General features: G+C 35.3%; 1 protein-coding gene across 8 annotated transcripts in view; it reads right to left on the reverse strand.

Moving 5' to 3' along the window:
- The window catches only part of LOC101746974 (potassium voltage-gated channel subfamily H member 8), an 82,218-nt gene extending 66,442 nt beyond the window's left edge, over positions 1–15,776 (reverse strand). For 2 of the 8 annotated variants that reach the window (XM_062670614.1, XM_062670613.1), the window contains exon 1: positions 13,587–13,906. The gene's annotated coding sequence lies outside the window, so the exon portion shown is untranslated. Of the gene's footprint in view, positions 1–13,586; positions 13,907–15,528 lie in introns of those variants that run through there. The other 6 variants (XM_012697561.4, XM_012697559.4, XM_038013361.2 and 3 more) reach the window with 6 other exon arrangements.
- Positions 15,777–18,636: the final 2,860 nt, after the last annotated feature.

Here is an 18,636-nt window from a genome sequence, read left to right on the forward strand (position 1 = left end):
AGGACCTCTTGTGAGTCCACACGGGTAGGTATCACCACCCTGCCTATTTTTGCCGTGAAGCAGTAATGCAGCCGTTGTAACTACTATACTGAGACCTTACTATTTATATGTCAAGGTGGGTGGCGCATTTACAGATGTCTATCGGCTCCAGTAACCACATAACACCAGGTGGGCTGTGAGCTCGTCCAACCATCTAAGCAATAAATAAATAAATAAAACAAACGCAAAATGTATCTAGTTCTCAAGATAAAATTAAGTGCATTTAATAAATAAATTAAAACATCCAGCTAACAAATGCTGTCACTCATCTTGTTTCAACTAACAAGAGCCTGTCTAGTGAAATTATTTAACTACTAAGCGGCAGTTAGCCTCGGCGCTTATATTTCATCGTTAACGCGAACAGGATTATTCTCGAGGGTATAATTTCTTATCACCGCTGGCCTCCTTCAAACTGTACCAGTAGTCAAGTTCATAAGTACTTAGCAACAGTCAGCGGCGAGGGTAATTTATAACGTATTATAGGTGTTTGTGAGGTATCATTTGAATCCATTCTTGACTCGATGGAATTATTAATAACAAGCGGCCAGCTCCGGCTCCGCTCGTTCTTTAACAAAAATTTCAACGATATTAGACGTGGTTTTATTTTTTAAAATAAAAGAACACTTATTGCGGCATAACTATAATAGTTAGACATCTGCTGTTGCGACACTTTTTGTAAATAATAATGTGTTCTACAAAGTCGTAGTACATTATTTTATTCTATCATCAATAGTTTTCGCAGGGCACGCGATGTAAATAATATTTTAGGTAATTTTTTTACACCTTGGGTTACATTATTGGAGTTTTAGTAAGGATCCCTAATTTTTTTCAAAAAAGATTATTAGGTATAATGTCACTCGGCAAAAGTGCTTCCAAACAGTGAAATAATTTTTCAAATCGGTTCACTAGTTTCCGAGCCTATTCAATACAAACAAACAAACAAATATTTCCTCTTTATAATATTAGTATAGAAGTATAGATAGTCTAGTTATGCAGATAATAGTACGATTCACGTAGAGCTGTATTCGTGAGAAAATATTCGCACGTTACGTTCAGTCGTGATCTACTAATTGTTTAGAGAGCGTCCAATTTTAGAATCTACAATTCAGTAAACGAAAAGAACTTACGGATAAATCCTGTATCGCAACGACAGCCATATGATCTGAACAAACGAGTGTTGCCAGAGATAGCAGAAAGACCCAAAATTATTACCGAAAATATTTAAAATCAACAACCCTCAATTCAAATTTCGTTCGCTCTCATTTTCAAAACATTTCGTCTTTCTGTATTATTAGTTATAATATTTCTGTCATAAAACTATCAGTGGCCATGGTTCTATTTAATCTAATAGTAAACTGGTTGATGCCTTTCCATTATTACCTTTACCCACGAGCAAAATTATGCAAGCCGCATGGCATATTGCAAGTCCGCACATGTGGCCTCCTTCCTGCCTATCTCAGCGGCTAAGCTAGCCACGAATAAAATTATACTAGTCGTAGGGCTGTATGTTACTATTATTATTATTACGTCCGATCTTGTGGCTACCACAGGCTTTCCTTGTTTCTGTAGGAAAGCATTTGAATGGTAGACCAAACATAAGTATATACCCGATATCGGTTCATTACCGAATTATGACCGAATGCAAAAACCTTTGTCGTAATATTAACAAAAATGAGACCGGTTCTTTGGTCACCCTCTAAAGGTCTTAAAAGCCAATTATCAGGCGGAAACAAAATCTGAGCGCTTAATGGTTGGGTCTTGCCTATGTTAACATATTCGTTCGGCATACTAAGGTAGCCGAAAGTAGAAAATAGGTAGCACAATTGAACAAAATCATGTATCTGTGATAACTATCGTTGGGCTACATTCAGTTTTACTACATGTGGATGGTACAAGTGGATGACTTTATAACGCAACATAAACCAGTCCACCGGGAAGGGTCGAATGTGCACTTCTCTTTATTTAGGTAGCAATTAAGCTAAATTTACCGTGTGGCCTGGCCTACATCAAACCGCTGGCCACGTCAACCGTTGTCATTACTGAGAAAATTCTCATACTCCGATGCCATAGATGAACTTTTGTTAATATAAGACGACATTTTGGGTAAATGTACAAATATTTTGACATTAATGTTGTTTAACCTTTAATACCACTAAAATAATCCAACAATGGCTCGTATTTATAGTGAAAATCGTAGTAATAGATGACATAATTTTGAGACCCCAATCACATCGTTTATCCAATTCCCTTTTGTTCCTCGAATTGTGAGAAATGGAATAACAATAAGCATTTATTTTAACGCTGAATAATTGAAATACCAAAAAATCAATACAATGCTTTGTCCCTCTTTGTCGGTAAGAACACATTTCTGTTTTCCACCACATTTAATTTACGTCTCTAGTGTTGATCTTAACTCGCGTAGAAGCGCTTGCCTGCGGGTATGTTTCTGATATATTTATGCGTTGTAATTATCAACTATGTTGAATATTACCTATTTTTAAAGAATCTGGAACGAGTTACATCTGTTTAAAAGCAAACGCAGTAGACATGTAATGGTTTACCTACATTCTGCAAGAGCACATTTATTGCCATCGGAAATCATTCAGTTTAACATCTAAACAGACAGACATGTGAGTACCGTGAATCGTGTATGTGCGCCAAAAATATATTGGTATGCGCTCCAGGGAATGTCTTTTACGTTTATTTTTAGGTAAAAGGTGAATAAACTAGTTAAATTAATAACGAGGATAGATACAAGACACAAAACTACTAGCAACAAAGTGTGATCACGTATTTTGGCGCATCGCCAGAACTGCACAATGCACAATATTCTCGGCGGGATCATTTCGCGTACGTAATATTCAAGTATTGCGTACTGGAAGGTCGTGTATTACCATCCGGATTAATATATACGTACACAAGTACCATGAATGTGAATATTTTGATTATCAGTAAATCAATGGCGAGATAAAATGTCAGAGCGTCAACATTGACAACGTAAATAAGGTTTTTACAATCACTAGAAGCGTTTGATCGATCAGACAGGTACGAACGTCAAACACGTTTACGTTTACTGAGTTATCCCCGTTCAATCGCTGTAACCGGCTCGACGGAGCTCCAATTCAAGGATTCAATCTGAAGCTGACGCTGGTTAGAGGTTGAAACGAGAGCCGGAATCAGCTTTTTTTCATTTATGTTTTAACAAATCTATTGAAAATAAATTTAATTTGATGTGTGTGACGTAAATAGCGCGTAAAGCCAAATTACTGTATGAATTATAAACATTAAAGGTGATCTACAAGTTGGAGCAGCTTAAGCATTCCTGATGATTTAAATTTATGAGTATAGATTATCTTATAAAAATGTTACGGTCGCATCGTGGAACTTCATCCATCTCGTGTTACTATCACTTATTTTCTATAGTACGTACGGTGTAATGTAGTACTCACGAAATGACCTCTCGCATTAATACGTATCCTGAATTATTAATAACAGACTTATGATCCTTAAGGAAGCAGCTGGACAGGCAAGAAGCATTACGTGTTGCTTCTTAGCTTCTTAGCAGAGTATCCGGATGAGTTAATAATAATACTGTTTAATTGAGCTTCATACGGTACGCGAATTTGGCGTCGTGTGGAATGGAGATGGCGTAATATGCATGGGACTACCCAATACCGTACCCTTACACTTTTAGAGTACTGTTTCGAAGACGACTTTACAAAAGAGCGTTAAAGAGCGACTGCTTTGTGCGTATTGCGAATATGAACCCACCTCCTCCCCCCTACAGTCCCTATCCGCGTGAAAATTCGGCCAGTTAAGCTACGACAAAAAAAACATCTCTTTTTACTAGACGATAGTAATATTAGTAATCAATACATATAATAAAATCGTAACTGGTCGCTGTCTGTACATGGAAGATATCTCAGGAAAACTGTTATAGGGTCTTTATGAACGCAGTATAACAAAAAAAAGTGATTTTTAGAATTTTTGGCTGTTTGTCTGTTTATCTGTTTGTCTGTTTGTCTGTGCGTTTGTGCACGCTAATCTCAGAAACAGCTTTGCCGATTTAAATGTGGTTTTCACTAATTTATTGGGGTAAGCTTTACTTAACATTTAGTGTTTGTTTTATGTCAATCGGTTCATAAATTAATTATATAAGTTAGTACTAGAAGATTGATAGAAAGTATATTTTAAAAACTAAAGAAGCTCGCTTAAACGCGAAACTAACAATTTCAAATAAACATTTTCTTATCTTGGTTATCCTCAGTCGGAACGTTAGGCCAAAAGATTTAATTTTTGTATTGTCAGCCGTCCTGGTTTGTGAAAATTTCCAAGCTGGTCTGGCGTCTTGAGTTTTGTATATTACGTTGATAGATGAACAAGTTAATCAAGCTTATTAAATGCATTCAAAATAGTAAAACAAGATTTCCGAAAAATTCTCAAGTTTAATTTTAAATTAGCTGTGCACATGAAATATAACATTATGCTTATGACTTTGTCTGTGAAAATTGAATTTTATTGAATAATGTGAGTCTGAAGAGTAATCTTTTTTAAATTTAGCGTTGAATATAAATTGAAGTTCATAAAATATCATTAGAATTGAGAGCTACAGTAAACAGTGGGATTTCGTAATAAATATTAACGTCAAGATATGTTAGCGGATTTCTTTATCGAAAGCAAGACTTATGCGATTAATGTGATAAACGATTATTTCAGCTATTTCATAAATTATCATCTTGATAGCAACTTAGATGTTTAAAAAATATTCAAAGTCGCTATAACTTCTACAATATGTAATAAAAAAAACTGTGATAAAAACGTACTGCATACATAAACTTAGTACATGAACAAAATATCGCAATAAATAAAATTATTGGGAATCGAAATGTGAATAACTAAGTTAATTGAATTGATATGGATGCCTGCTTACAGTTTTATTTATTTTCTGAAATTTATTCGGTTTACATAATATGTTCTTCTGATTTTTCTTTATAAGTAACTAATTAGCTTACACCGAGTGCGACCCGTATTTCTAGCCATTAATTTGAACTGGTAACAATCTGTTTGGAATTCTGCCAGTTTCCTGGTAACAATGCATTCGCCTTGACTGGCCGTCGTTAATTGGCTTATTTCGGAAAGCGATAAAAATGCCATAAAATTACAACAATACCGTTTGTAAACTTTCTAAATCAAAATCTGAAGTAAGAACGCATCGGACACCCAAAATAGATCCATTATCGAAATGTTATTGTTTCGGTTGGAATAGCGTCGCGGCGTCGTTTGGAATAGCATCTTTTGTTTCTTAATATAATATTTTTTAAACATTTCAGGCCGCTTTCCTACAAATATCTAATTGATTCTACTTTATAATGTTCGGTTTAAGTATCAGAAGATTCGAATTCTCATAAGAATTGATATCCATAATAATGGTTCCATGTTATTGTAGTATCTACTAATTCCGGTTATCAGTTCCAGCTTGCTTAAAAATAATCTCTACCGATTCGACTATCGCATTTGTATAGATTAATCTTGGGACTCATTGGACAGAACACAAAACCAACGAATTCATTGTCACCGATTCATCGCTCGCTATAGGCGCGCGAAGAAGTTTCGAGTTCTTTGGACACATTGCCATAAAGAAAGGTAATAATTTAGAGAAGCTGCTGGTAACAGGCAAGCTATGCGAAAGGAGATCCAGAGGCAGAAGTTCAATGTGGTGGAACCAAATACGTTCTACTCTCAAGACTTCGGTCCAGATTGCTATCCACAAAGCCGAGGAAACGCGGGAGTGGCGCAGTACAATCCAGGAGAAAGTTATTAGAGGAGGCCACGACCCTCAGCATTCAGGATTATTGACGCAAGGAGATTAAATTCCAAATTTGTCTTAAAATGTTTTCTGGTAAAAAAGTTTTAGCGAAATAAAAAATGACGGCTTCATGAACCACATCAGATCACATTTTGCAATAAGAAAACAAAGACGTGTGAGCTAGTAGTAAAGATAAGTTTTATTTACACCCCACTGACCACACACAGGCAAGGTGATTTCATAGGCCACACGAAACTTTTGCTTAAGGCTACATAAGCATTAACATTTAATTGGAAAGCCATTTCGTTATTGCCAAATAAATTTGTTCTTTTTGAAAGTTCTCAGAACCCAGATAAAAAAACATTCCGAAAACGATGTTGATTGGCAATCTAATAATTTTTTTTCCGGCTCTCAAACGCTCGAATGATGTTCCAAGAAAAAAAAATTGGGAACCTAATGACATCCTACGATTTGATCGTGTATTTTATTTTAACAGTAATACATTCATTACGCGCCTTAAGTTTTTTATTCATTTTTTCATTTTTAAGATGCACTAGCAACAAAGCCAAGCTTATAGCAATAGTTTTAACCAAAATTACAATAATGCTATTTATTTATCGTGAGTGTTATTAATTATATAATGTGGGGGAAAGCAGTGATTCTAGGTAGTATTGTTTAGCGATGATACTGAGATGACGGGATCAAGTAAAACTCAACAATTTGTGAGAACATAAAGTACAGCAGACACAGTTGAAGTCCCTCAATAGATCCAGAGGTTTCAATAAACTCCAAATAAGGATTTGCTTAAAGGAAAAAAAATGTAAATAAAAAGTTTGATGACATCAGTTTGAAAATCGAGCTTTTATTCCAGGTAAGAAGCGAGAATTGCTTCTAAACTTAACACCGTTGTAGGCATCAACCAAAATACATAATATGTAATAGGGGTTAAAGTATGAAATTGCCGATTTGTACTGAAAAATTGAAAATTAGCATTAGCATTCCCCTCTCCAAACGCAACATTGATATTTTGAGCTGTTTTTGCAGCGTTAGTTCCGCGTCGGACCTCGTATTAAAAATCACTCGAATTTTTTAAGTACCTATCCATCTTTCTTGTCTAAGCTGAATAAAGAAAACAACTGAAAGTCGGTTAATGAATGTTGCACATTTTTTAAAATAAGCTAAGCTATGAACCTCATAGGTACCATTTGAAAAAAGTTCCACTGAAAAATCTCAAACCATGAAGGTTCTATGTGAATTCGAAGTACCTATTACAACAAAAGGGCAATTTCATACTTTAACCCCTATTATTTATTTCATTATTTGAGAGTGCCGTTTTGGTGAGACTATATTGGACAACATATTTTCTTTTTATAGGGAACTAAGAGCACCATCATATTTAATTTTAGAAAAATATATAATACTGTTGTTAGTTCTTAGTGCTGCATTAACTCTTTGAATCGTGAACTATGTTTTTAGGTGATTACACACTCTTTTAGTCGATATTTTTTTTCATAATAATTTTGTTTATGTTGTTTGAAGATTTCTTATTTCGTTTGCAGTAAAATTAGCTAGAATAGCCTCATATACTATCAGTTAATAGGTAGAAAAAAAACTAAATTCAACGCACTTTTAACGCTTCGAAATTCCACAAGTATATGGATGGCACTTTGAGTCATATACCTCTTAACTCTAACATATAATTCTTAAATATAGTACCAGGAATCCTGGTCTATTTTATTGGGTAGATCCCAAAAAGGTCTAAATAGCACACAAACTATTAATAATCTTTGATGATTCTATGATACTTCAAGGATACTCTATAATCCCTTATCAAGAAGTTAGTTCGAAACGGCAGTTGAATGTGACGGCATATTTATTACAGCTATCGATTTCGAGATCGTGTTTCCTCAGGGCTCGACATCTGTGGGCACTTACAGATACAATATGTTTTTGATTTCTTCCAGGACAGCCATTAATGAGATGAAATAAAAGCATTTAAAAAAAAAACTGAAAGAAATGGAATGAAATTATATATTTTATTAAATTTGAGACCAGTAAAGTTGAGCTCTATTAAGAATTGCTATCAAGAATTGTATACTAGGCGAAGTGGTTTCCTGAAAAAACACCTTTTAAAGTCTTTTGCATCCTATGTCAGGGTATACAATAAAATATAGCTGAGACTTTGAGCCCATATCTCAAGGTTGGCAACATTCAGGTTGTGATGTATACAGACTCCGGGAACCATATAGCTCCACGTCAACCGTAAGCTCATTTAGTATCCATCACTTTTAATCTTAGCGTAAATTGTAACAAAATACACTTCGAATCGCGGTCCCCAATCAACATCACGAAAAGCACATCAAGCTCTTCAAACAAGATCGTCCCCCCGACGCCATTTCTAGTATGTCGTTTCGAATTACGCGCGGTAACTCTATACCCGCCATTAAATCTTTGATCAGCCCATATACCGTGGGCCTCGAAGGCTAAGTACCTAGGCGTCACCCTCGACAAAGGGATGACATTTGGCCTCACATTAGGACAGTTCGCGACCGAACCACGTTCTTACTCGGTCGACTCTACGGCATGATATACTAGTACCACTCGTGGATTACGACGAAGAGACGAGCGAACTAGCCCATAGAATACAGCCCACGGAATTTCTCGTCGGATCTTCTCAATGCGTCACGATTCGGATCCGATGGCAGATTCTGCGAAGCACTGCTCTTGCTAGGATCAGTGTTTCAGTGTTGTAATTCTCTCAGGATATGTCCGTGAGTTCACCTATCGGTCCGCGTGTCACTGGAATAACCCCATAGGCTACCATTGACTACGTAGGGAAAAAAGTACAAGAACCATTTACGGTGAGTACCTATAAAGTGCACTTTTATTATACTCACGAAAAACTAAACTAAAAATGAACCGGAGGTAAATTTTAGCACGTATTTCCTTTTACAGAACTACAGTTACAAAATTACAGACCTACAGAGACTTTACAGATGAAAATCTTTTTCCGGTAGCTTATTTCCATTTTGAGCTTGCTCCCGGACGAGAGCTGTGACCTCTATCATAAGTACTTAACTCAAACAACCCGCAGCGCCATGAGATTGATGGAAAATGTATGGTACCAACTTTTTTATGGCATAGAAGTCTCAACGTGGCCACGGTAAGCCTGATATTACTTGGTTAGCGGAACTCATAATCTTCAGTGTGTGAGTGGCGTCACCCACCTTTTTTTTATTGAACGAGCTCACCTTGTGTTAAGTGGTTACCGAAGCCCATAGACATCTACAATGAACTTCTCTACTCTCTCTAAGGTCTCAGTATAGTTACAGCGGCTGCCCCACCCTTCAAGCCGAAACGCATTAATGCTTCACGGCAGAAATAGGCTGGGTGGTGATACCTACCCGTGCGGACTCACAAGAAGTCCTACCGCCAGTAAAAAACCGACCTACCGTCCTACTTTGAGACATGAGGTCTAATTCTCAAATGTAGTACACAGTATAACAACAGTCTCCCCCTAACCTAAGCTGGAACGCATGACTGCTTCGTAGCAGAATCAAGCAGAATGGTGGTACCTACCAATACATACGAATTTACAATGCGCCGTATCGTCTATAATTACGCAAATTATAGTTGTTTCGGAATAGAGTTAAATCCTACTATGTTATTCATTCAGCGTGATGGCATCTTGCAAGTATATCTTTCATTAGGCAAATGCACTTACTACCTGCCGGCGGATTTTTAACACCGTCATAGTCACATCGCTCGATACTGGTACACCGAGCGTCTTATCTTTTAGGCCACGATGACTTCAAGTAAATTGTAATCAACGGGGAACGCGCAAAATAAAAGAAATCTTTTTTTTTCGGAGAGTTTCATACCTATACTTTGCTTATCAAAATATAAATGTTATTACGACAACTCGCACCAAATTATTATACATGATGCAAGTGTAACTAGTGTTAGTTAATTATTGGTACCAACGGAAAAGAAAAAAAAAACTAATGAACAGATTGAAGCTATTTTCATACCTTTAAGCAATAAAAAAAAAAAGCTATTTTCATACCTATCCTTAAAACGAAAGGTAAACAGTTCAAATGATCTTGAACAAAAATTTACAGTCAACTTGTGAGTTCTTCTGAATTACGATTATTTACATGATTCAGTTAAAAAGGGACCTTGTTCGCAGCCGGTCTCGAGATGCTTTCGTTAAACAAAGGAAGTTAAGTGTTCGCAGATTTTATGAGACCCGAGCAAATTGTTCTTTATCCTAAAATTGTTCAATTTAGCTGCATTCTAAAGACTGAATACGCCAGCTGTTCGCTATTATTCAACGTTGAAATTAGATTAATATCCAATAATTCCGCTTAAAATGCTAGACACATACTTTTAGTCATAAATTTTCCTTTCTGCTTAATGTCTAAGAAACCAGTAGCGGACCGGCTTTAGAGGAAACTTAGTTGCGTAATTCAAAAATTAGGTTTAAAAAAACTGTAATATCTCACTCATAACGCGTATATACGCCACTATCACTAGCCACTATATCACTGCATTAGGTCCAAAAACATCGCAAATTGACGCGGCTTGCGTTGCATTTTTTACCTTTTTTGTAGTAAAATTTTAAAATGTATCGAATTTTTTCATTAGATTGACAGTACGAAAAATAAATAAAAAACACATTTTCCTAATTTGAATTTGGAATTATCTTCTTTAAAATTTAAACTTTTAATGATACTAAAACCAGACAGATACAAATAGTATATAATAATATAGCCAAAGAGATTTTATTACAAGTTCATACATACTATAATGCGAAAAGACTTTTCCCCAACTTATTTTTACCGCCGCGCACCGTCGAAGTCTGAAGGATAAGACAAACAGTATATATCATTATAGTAGTGGAATATCAGATGATAGTACTAATATACATTTATCCATATAGTCAATATTCTGAAACCGTATAACAATAAATAAATACGTACATAATAAATACTTATTCAGAAAAGATTTGTCCAACATAAATGAATAACAACGTGTCTTAAAAATAAGAGATAAATTTTATAAATTTGCATTGTTACTAAGTGCCGTTCGTATTGTGACCTATTTCTGCATTCCAGCTGGAAGGGTGAGGCAGCCATTGTGAACAACAATTGAAGCTTCGATCTCGTGGATGAAGGATGGCGACCATTACGCTGTTATTATCTCTATGGATTCCAAAATCCACGTAGCACAAAGCCCACAGTATGCTTGTCCAGTCATTTAGTACTGGTATTATTGATATAAGATATTGTTTTAATTAGAATTTATTGTAAAATATTTCATAAATTGTCAGAGCGTCTTCTGAACTTCATTATTAATTTACCTACGTGTAATATAACATCGATGCAGTTAAACGCATAATTATGGCTGAACTTTGCCGTCATACGACATTTTTATGTCAATAAAAAACAACGAGAGGCCAATATATATAAATCACCCTTCGATCAATAGAAGAAATCACCTAACGAAATACGGATCACTTATAATCTCTTCTGTGTTCATAGAAGAAACATCGTAGGTACTTGAAGTGCTCTAAATAACTTGAAATAATTCCCTCATCTCGTTTTAATCATATTCATAGTTGACTATGCCCTTTTTATTTTTGTTATCATTAAAATTTATTTATTTATCAGTAGTATATTCATCTCGGCTAACTCCACTTCGTAGTATCCGTCGTTTATAAACATCACCGCAGGTTCTAACAGACTAACAAACACACAGACTTATTTTATGATTGTACGCGCTTTTGAAGAGAAGCACGTTATAACATTTTGGCAATGTTCCAACGTTTACCTGTTTATGTGTGTGTGTGTGTGTGTGTGTGTGTGTGTGTGTCTGCGTTTATTCGAGGTACGTAAATTACTGTTTATAAATTGTATGATAAGTACTTGTTTATTACATCTTTCCTTATCTTAATTACCGAGGTAAGCATATAATGTCTACTTTACATAATTATTACATAAAAATACGTATCTATAGTAACTTTCATTCTTTATAACGTGACGGCGTGCAACTGTTTAGTATTCACCAAATAGCTTTAAAAAGGCGGTTTTATTTTATAAATGGTTGGAATTTGCCTTGCTCTGCCTTGATATATAAATGCGCTCTCGACTTCTACAGCTTTACCTCACATCACCTTATGACGTCATGCTTCGAAAATAAATGAAATAGACAAGTCCAGAATTATAAGCCGTGCTACGAGCCCCTGTAAATGCAATGACACCCATTGCAATATAGAACAAAAAAAAACAATGAAAAAATCACGGGATATGAATGCGGATAGACATTACATTTAGGTCACGGATGCTTCCTCATAAGCAATTAAAGCTCTAGCAAACTAAAATAGTCATTAATATAGTACACATGCCACATGCACTTGCAAGCATTCACAATGAGTTCACTCGTGCGTAACGGTAAGATATTTGGTCGGAAATAGCTGGATATTTACCATGATAGAAAACAAGCACCCGATTTCACCATTTTCCACGATTTAATTGCTAGACCAAGCAAGAGCTAAGATCTTACGAAACATAATCTATTATAGATTTTGTGTAAAATGAATTACGTCTTTGAAGCTTAAAGAAATATGTTTAAGGTATAGGCTAGCAATCGGCTTGTGTTAAAGTTTATAGTAACACGGGTAGGGAAAAAATATTGGCTTAGGCGCTTAATTTTATATTCCAACTAGTATCTATTTAATTCTGTTGACGGATTTTTATGACCAACTAAGTTTAATTGTCAAAAAATGCTATTCGTTAAAAGTTGGTTACTGAATCATTTGAAAACAGAATATGAAAAAAAATCCTGTCAAATTTCAATATTCACAAAACGATCACAAACATAATACAGAAATTTGGATCGTGCCATGGTTGCCGCGTCAGCTAGCATCATGGAAACTTTAATAATTAATAAAAATGCTATGTTTATTGTAAATGTGTGATTTACTTTTAAATTTGAAAATGCTAGTTACAAAAATATTGTAAGTCGGTAGGTATACAAACGCTCCGAATATCGTTCTTCGGAAGATTCGCAAGAAGATATCGCAAGATTATTTTGAGATGGTCGTTAGCGCGATCCTTGATTTTTGCCGGATTTTTCTAATGTGCAATTAATTTTTTTGCTTAGATGAACGGACAAGCTCACTGCCCACTTGGTTTTAACATCTAAAACATAAATGCCGCCCACCTACATCGAGACATATGGTCTAAGGCCTCAGTTATCACCCTTCAAACAGAAACGCATTACTGCTTCACCACAGAAATAGGCGGGGTGGTGGTACCTACCTGTGCGGACTCACAAGACACCCTACCATCAGAAATAGGTAACGATACATCAAAGTATTTTATCTAAGATTTTGGTTGATGCTCCCATTTCCGATTAACGGAAAATAGTATGTATTTACTAGATTACTATTGATTTTATTTATATTTAATAAAACTCATAGCTTAAATTTTCTGATAGTTTTTAACAACAAACACGAAGACATGTTAATTATACTTATATAGCGTCAAAGTTATATATTCATGACGTGATAATCCTTCGCTTAAACATGACACACTAAAACAAAGGACTTTATCTTGATCGTTCAAGGAATTTCGTTACTAAAACATTTCAAGGTTCAATTTTTATCATTATCTCGTTTACTTGTGTACACCAAAACGCAGTTTGGTCCACTGATTGCATGATCGCATACTGCACTTACCGATTGGAATCGCGCCTCCGATTTGGGATCGATCTAGCGCGATCGAAGACAAATGGCCATCGGGAAGCAGCTCTTTCTAGTTCTCACAATTCACTACACTGCACTTCTGAAACCACCTAACTATTAATATAATTCACAATAAATATATTCACGTATTTTTTTACGAATTAATTAAGCAACAACTATAAAATAAAATGTTAACTATTATGTCGCCAACTAAGTAGATAATGTTAAAGAAGCCGAGTAGCTTCGTATCGCTGTATCGATCTAAATATGGGTTTTAGATAAGGATTCATATCTTTGATAAGTTCAGGGCTTTAATAGCCGGGGATTGAGTAGATTGGCCGCCTCTGGGCATGATTTCAGTTCAACTCCGGCACAACTAACAACATTATTTCACGTGTAGATAAGTATGTTTGTATCTTAACTTCATAATAGCTACGCATGGTGATCAGTCAAGTATCTAGTGACGTAATGACTTTAAGACTTCTAATATGAAATACTAATCTACACCTTAGCGTGTTTTATTTTAAAACATCTAATTTAATACGGTACTGTTTTTATTTATGAAATCTATGAAACTTATTGTTTTATTGAGTTTTTGTTATGTATATACGGATTTATGCTATGCATCCGACCAGATGCTTAGTAAGCGAGTCATATGATTATACACCATATTATTAATATCACCGCCCACTCTATCTAAATCATGAAACTCGTTTAAATAGTTAAAGCTATTTAAAAACACAAATGTGCCTAAATATAACTATCTACATTGCCAGTGACATATTCGATGATGAATTATTAAACTTTATAAAACATTTCTATAAATAATTCACATTTCCATTTGAAGGTAAGTAGTCAGTCAAACAAATAATACAAAGAAACATATTAAACGGAGCACGTGTGCCTACGCATCCTTTATGGTATTATGAATATTTTATTCTACGTACGACAAAAGTAACAAAATATTTTTTCATATTCCAAGATTTCTTTTTATTCGTCTCGGTATATTACCGTACTTCTTACCCTTAAGACTTTCGTTCTTATAAAATATTGTCAGATCTGAAAACGTTGGCCTATTTATAAATATTTCATTGTTATGATGATATTTCAACTTTTCTAGTACTAAGCACAGGCAACTTTATCGTTAAAAATTCTGATTCCCTTGAAATATGTTAAAAAGATCTTCCTTTAATTTGTCGGCAACTTTTAAACTGATGTTTAATATGATTATGAAATAAATACAAATTCACATATAACATCAGCTCGTTTTATTTACGTAACGAATAATTCATCAGCACGCCTAAAATCTATACTATATTCATTTTTGTTCAATTGAAAAATAATTTATGCGCCAGAAATATGTTTAAAAGTACCGTCAATGAATCAACGCCACAGCTGATAGAAAGAACAAAGACTGAAGGACACAGTATACACAATATCTATCATATGCTCATTTACACATGGTGGTACCCGGAATATGTAAAGTGATTCAATAAACACAAATAAACTAGCGTAAAACGCAGTGATTTATTTCTTTCGCTGATAAACAACATTTCTCACCGAAACCAACTGTACAATAAAATACGTAAATGACGATTTGTTACGAGTTCCGTGCTTTTTATATTGAAATTAAAACCAGAATTTATTTAATGGCTAAGGAATTGACAAAAGCTCTTTGAAATAATAAGGTTTTTTGTTTTGCAAACTGTACTTGAAAAATTCACCAACTTACAACGATCTACAACATGTCTAAATACATTAATATATAAGTACATATATCTTAGCTGAAGTTATTTCAGAACAAAAAGTGCATGAATGTGTCTTTGTATCTATAAGATTTTTTATTAAGTATTTGTTTATAAAATTATTCAATTAAGTTACGGAATATTATCACTACTGAAACTACACACTAGTTTATTAAATTTTAAAAACAAACCAATTCAATTTTATTTCCAAACACCATTTACGTACAGACGAATGACTCGAGCGTTAACTATCGTAAAAGCAAATTTTCACGAACCGGTTATTTGTCACGTGTTTTGAAGCGGAAAAGTCGTTTTCCGCCGAGAACGCGAGCTTTCAGTCGCACAACAAGGGCAGCTGCGACGGCGACGTGACACAGACTGCCTGCGGCCAGGCAGCGCCGGGACGCGCGGTTGGCGGGCGGCGCAACAGATACGCCACAGGTTGGGCGGCCCGGGCCACCCGCTTCCTCACACCTCCCACCACCCCGTAAATGCCGCACACGGCAATTTACATCCTCATTAATGTATGTTTTTTGTTGTGTTTACTGGTGGTCCGGAGGCCTTTCCAGTTTCACAAAGACAGGTGGGCGAGCAAAGGCTCAGCCAGAAGGGGCGTGATTTTCTAACAGCGCCTCCAAGGGAGATCTAACAACTCAAGAGTAGCTGCTTCGCGAATGAATCTACTACCGGATCGGAATCGCGACCCTCTGAGAAGTTCTGGTGAGAAACTCGACAGGCTGTTGCTTAGGTTAGGTAGCACGTCGAACTCTTTGCCAAATTCGACGAGTACGGTTACCGAACCTCATTAATATGCTTAGGCTCAGCATCTAAAGGCAACCCCCACGTCCGACACCATATAATTCATGACTGTTTTTAACCGATTACTAACATCTGTTCTGTTTTTATTCCCATGTACTGATCTTGTACCATGTTGTTCAATAATTAATCTTAAAAAGAAAACAAATCAAACAAAACCTTTTAATGCTGAACTTACCGTTTCTGAACACATTGACCTTCAATATTTAGCAGAGAAAACAGTTTAGTTTCCGGTAGATCAGTTTTAATATAATTTATTAAACGGACGCTGGTGTAGTTGAGTGAGTACATTAAATCATGGCAAGTCGCTCAGATTGTGCTGCAGGATTATTAGCACTAGACCTTTCACAGTGGAGGCTTTTTGCAGGATTGGAACCGTATCGATTTTCGTTGCGGTGCGCCCCGTCAATTCCATGAAAATTTATAAAACTCCTATTTCTGATAGAAATACAGACGAGAAATACCGCACCGTAACTCGCACATTTTTGCAATTTATCATAATGTTTCATGGATACAAAAGTTATAATACTTATACTTAGTCTGGCCATACCTAAATACTGTTACAATTAAAAAAAAAAATCTATCGCAAATAACATTTATTACTTTCACAGTGTGTTAGTTTAATACATAAATATAAAACAATTTAAAGTATAAAATGCTTATTCGAAGTGGTCTCCATTGGCTGCAATACAGTCCTTTAAACGTTGAGGCCAGTTATCAATAGAAGCACGCACTCTTTCCATGGGAAATTTTTTCACTGCCAATCGTACGGATTGTTTTAGGGACTCCAAATTATCATGACGTTTAGAGCAAGCCGTACATAAATACGGTCATTTTGTTTGTTAAAATGTTGCTCAATTGTAAAAAATTTCTCATCCGTAAACAAAAATTTTCTATGACCTCTCTTTGCGTACCGCTTCAGTAGTTGTTTCGATTTTACCACCCTATTCTCTTTTAAATTATCAGTTAAGAAATGACCAGTACGTCCCTTATAGGCCACCTTTTTCGTACGAACACTACGTGGACGGCTAGATCTTTTTCTGTCACATACAGAGGAGGTCTCATTGCACCTATTAATAGCCCGGTACACAAACATTTTACTAATACCAAGCGTATGGAGAGTTTTAAAAATTGCATTCGGCTCCATACCTACTTTGTGTAATGCAATCACAGCGATTCAGTTTTCTTTATCACCCCACTCCATTTAATATCGCAAAATATTGTACAATGAATTGGCGCCAAAATGAGAAAACTCAATGAGCAATCATATAAAAATGACAGATTCCAAATTCAAATGTAATATTTTGTTTATTTTTAATTGTAACAGTATTTATGGCCAGACTGAGTATACATATATATATTTATTTTTTTTCTTTCTTTTTGGCTTTTACATATTGATGTATTTAGCCACTGACATATATATATATACATAGTTATATTGATGGTGTTGCGTAGCCATGACAATAGCCTGGACATATTTGACAGGTGGCTAAGTTCTGCTCGCGAAGGCACAGCGTTGCTTCTGTCATTAATCACTGCATTGTTACACGTTCCACAATAGAAGCCAGTATCAATATTACTTCCCTCTCCACTCTCACTTAATTTTACGTTGTCTTTTTACACGTGCCGCTAAAAATAATTGCTTTATCTGTAAACCTATACGTATTTTCAGTGACGACAAAAATGCTCCTATGTAATACTATTCGAAACGGCTTGGCTTAATAGACGTGCTTCAAACGATTTAAAATTGTAAAATTCTTTAGAGCAGATTTCAAAAACAAAACATATGTTGTGTTCCGATTGACATACTATTTATTGGTTACGGCACATAAATGTTGTTTTCATACTTTACATCTGGAATCACTTTTTTATTAGAAATTTTGAACATAATTTAAGAATGATAAAGTTTAAATTTCATAGGTGGATTGAAAGAAACAATATTACCGAGTTGGATATTACTTATACTTATTTTAATGTTATTGTGTTCTAGGAATAGAACTCGAAAGATGTTATAATCCAAATTATATCATAATATGAACTTGTTACTTTGTAATCTTTAAATCTATATTCACGATAAGTATTCAAGAACATATCGCACCTTTAGAACCTATTGAAGTGGCTTAAATAAAAATCATAATAATATGAGTTTTATACTTTGAAGCACTTATAAACATTCTATGAGTTTATAAGAATATTTTTTTTATAAAAATAAATTTTTAGTTTACGTTATTTTTTTATTGCTTAGATGGGTGGACGAGCTCACAGCCCTTCTGGTGTTAAATGGTTACTGGAGCCCATAGCCACAACGTAAACGCGCCACCCACCTTGAGATATAAGTTCTAAAATCTCAGTATAGTTACAACGGCTGCCCTACCCTTCAGACCGAAACGCATTACTTTGGAGGTATACGACGGAGGGAAATCTTTCACCGAGCGGGTGATATTGCTCGGTAGACCGACGCGACGGTCCGAATGTTGTTGTTC

The sequence above is a fragment of the Bombyx mori genome, chromosome 10, assembly GCF_030269925.1.
Source record: "Bombyx mori chromosome 10, ASM3026992v2".
NCBI classification, from domain to species: Eukaryota; Metazoa; Arthropoda; class Insecta; order Lepidoptera; family Bombycidae; genus Bombyx; species Bombyx mori.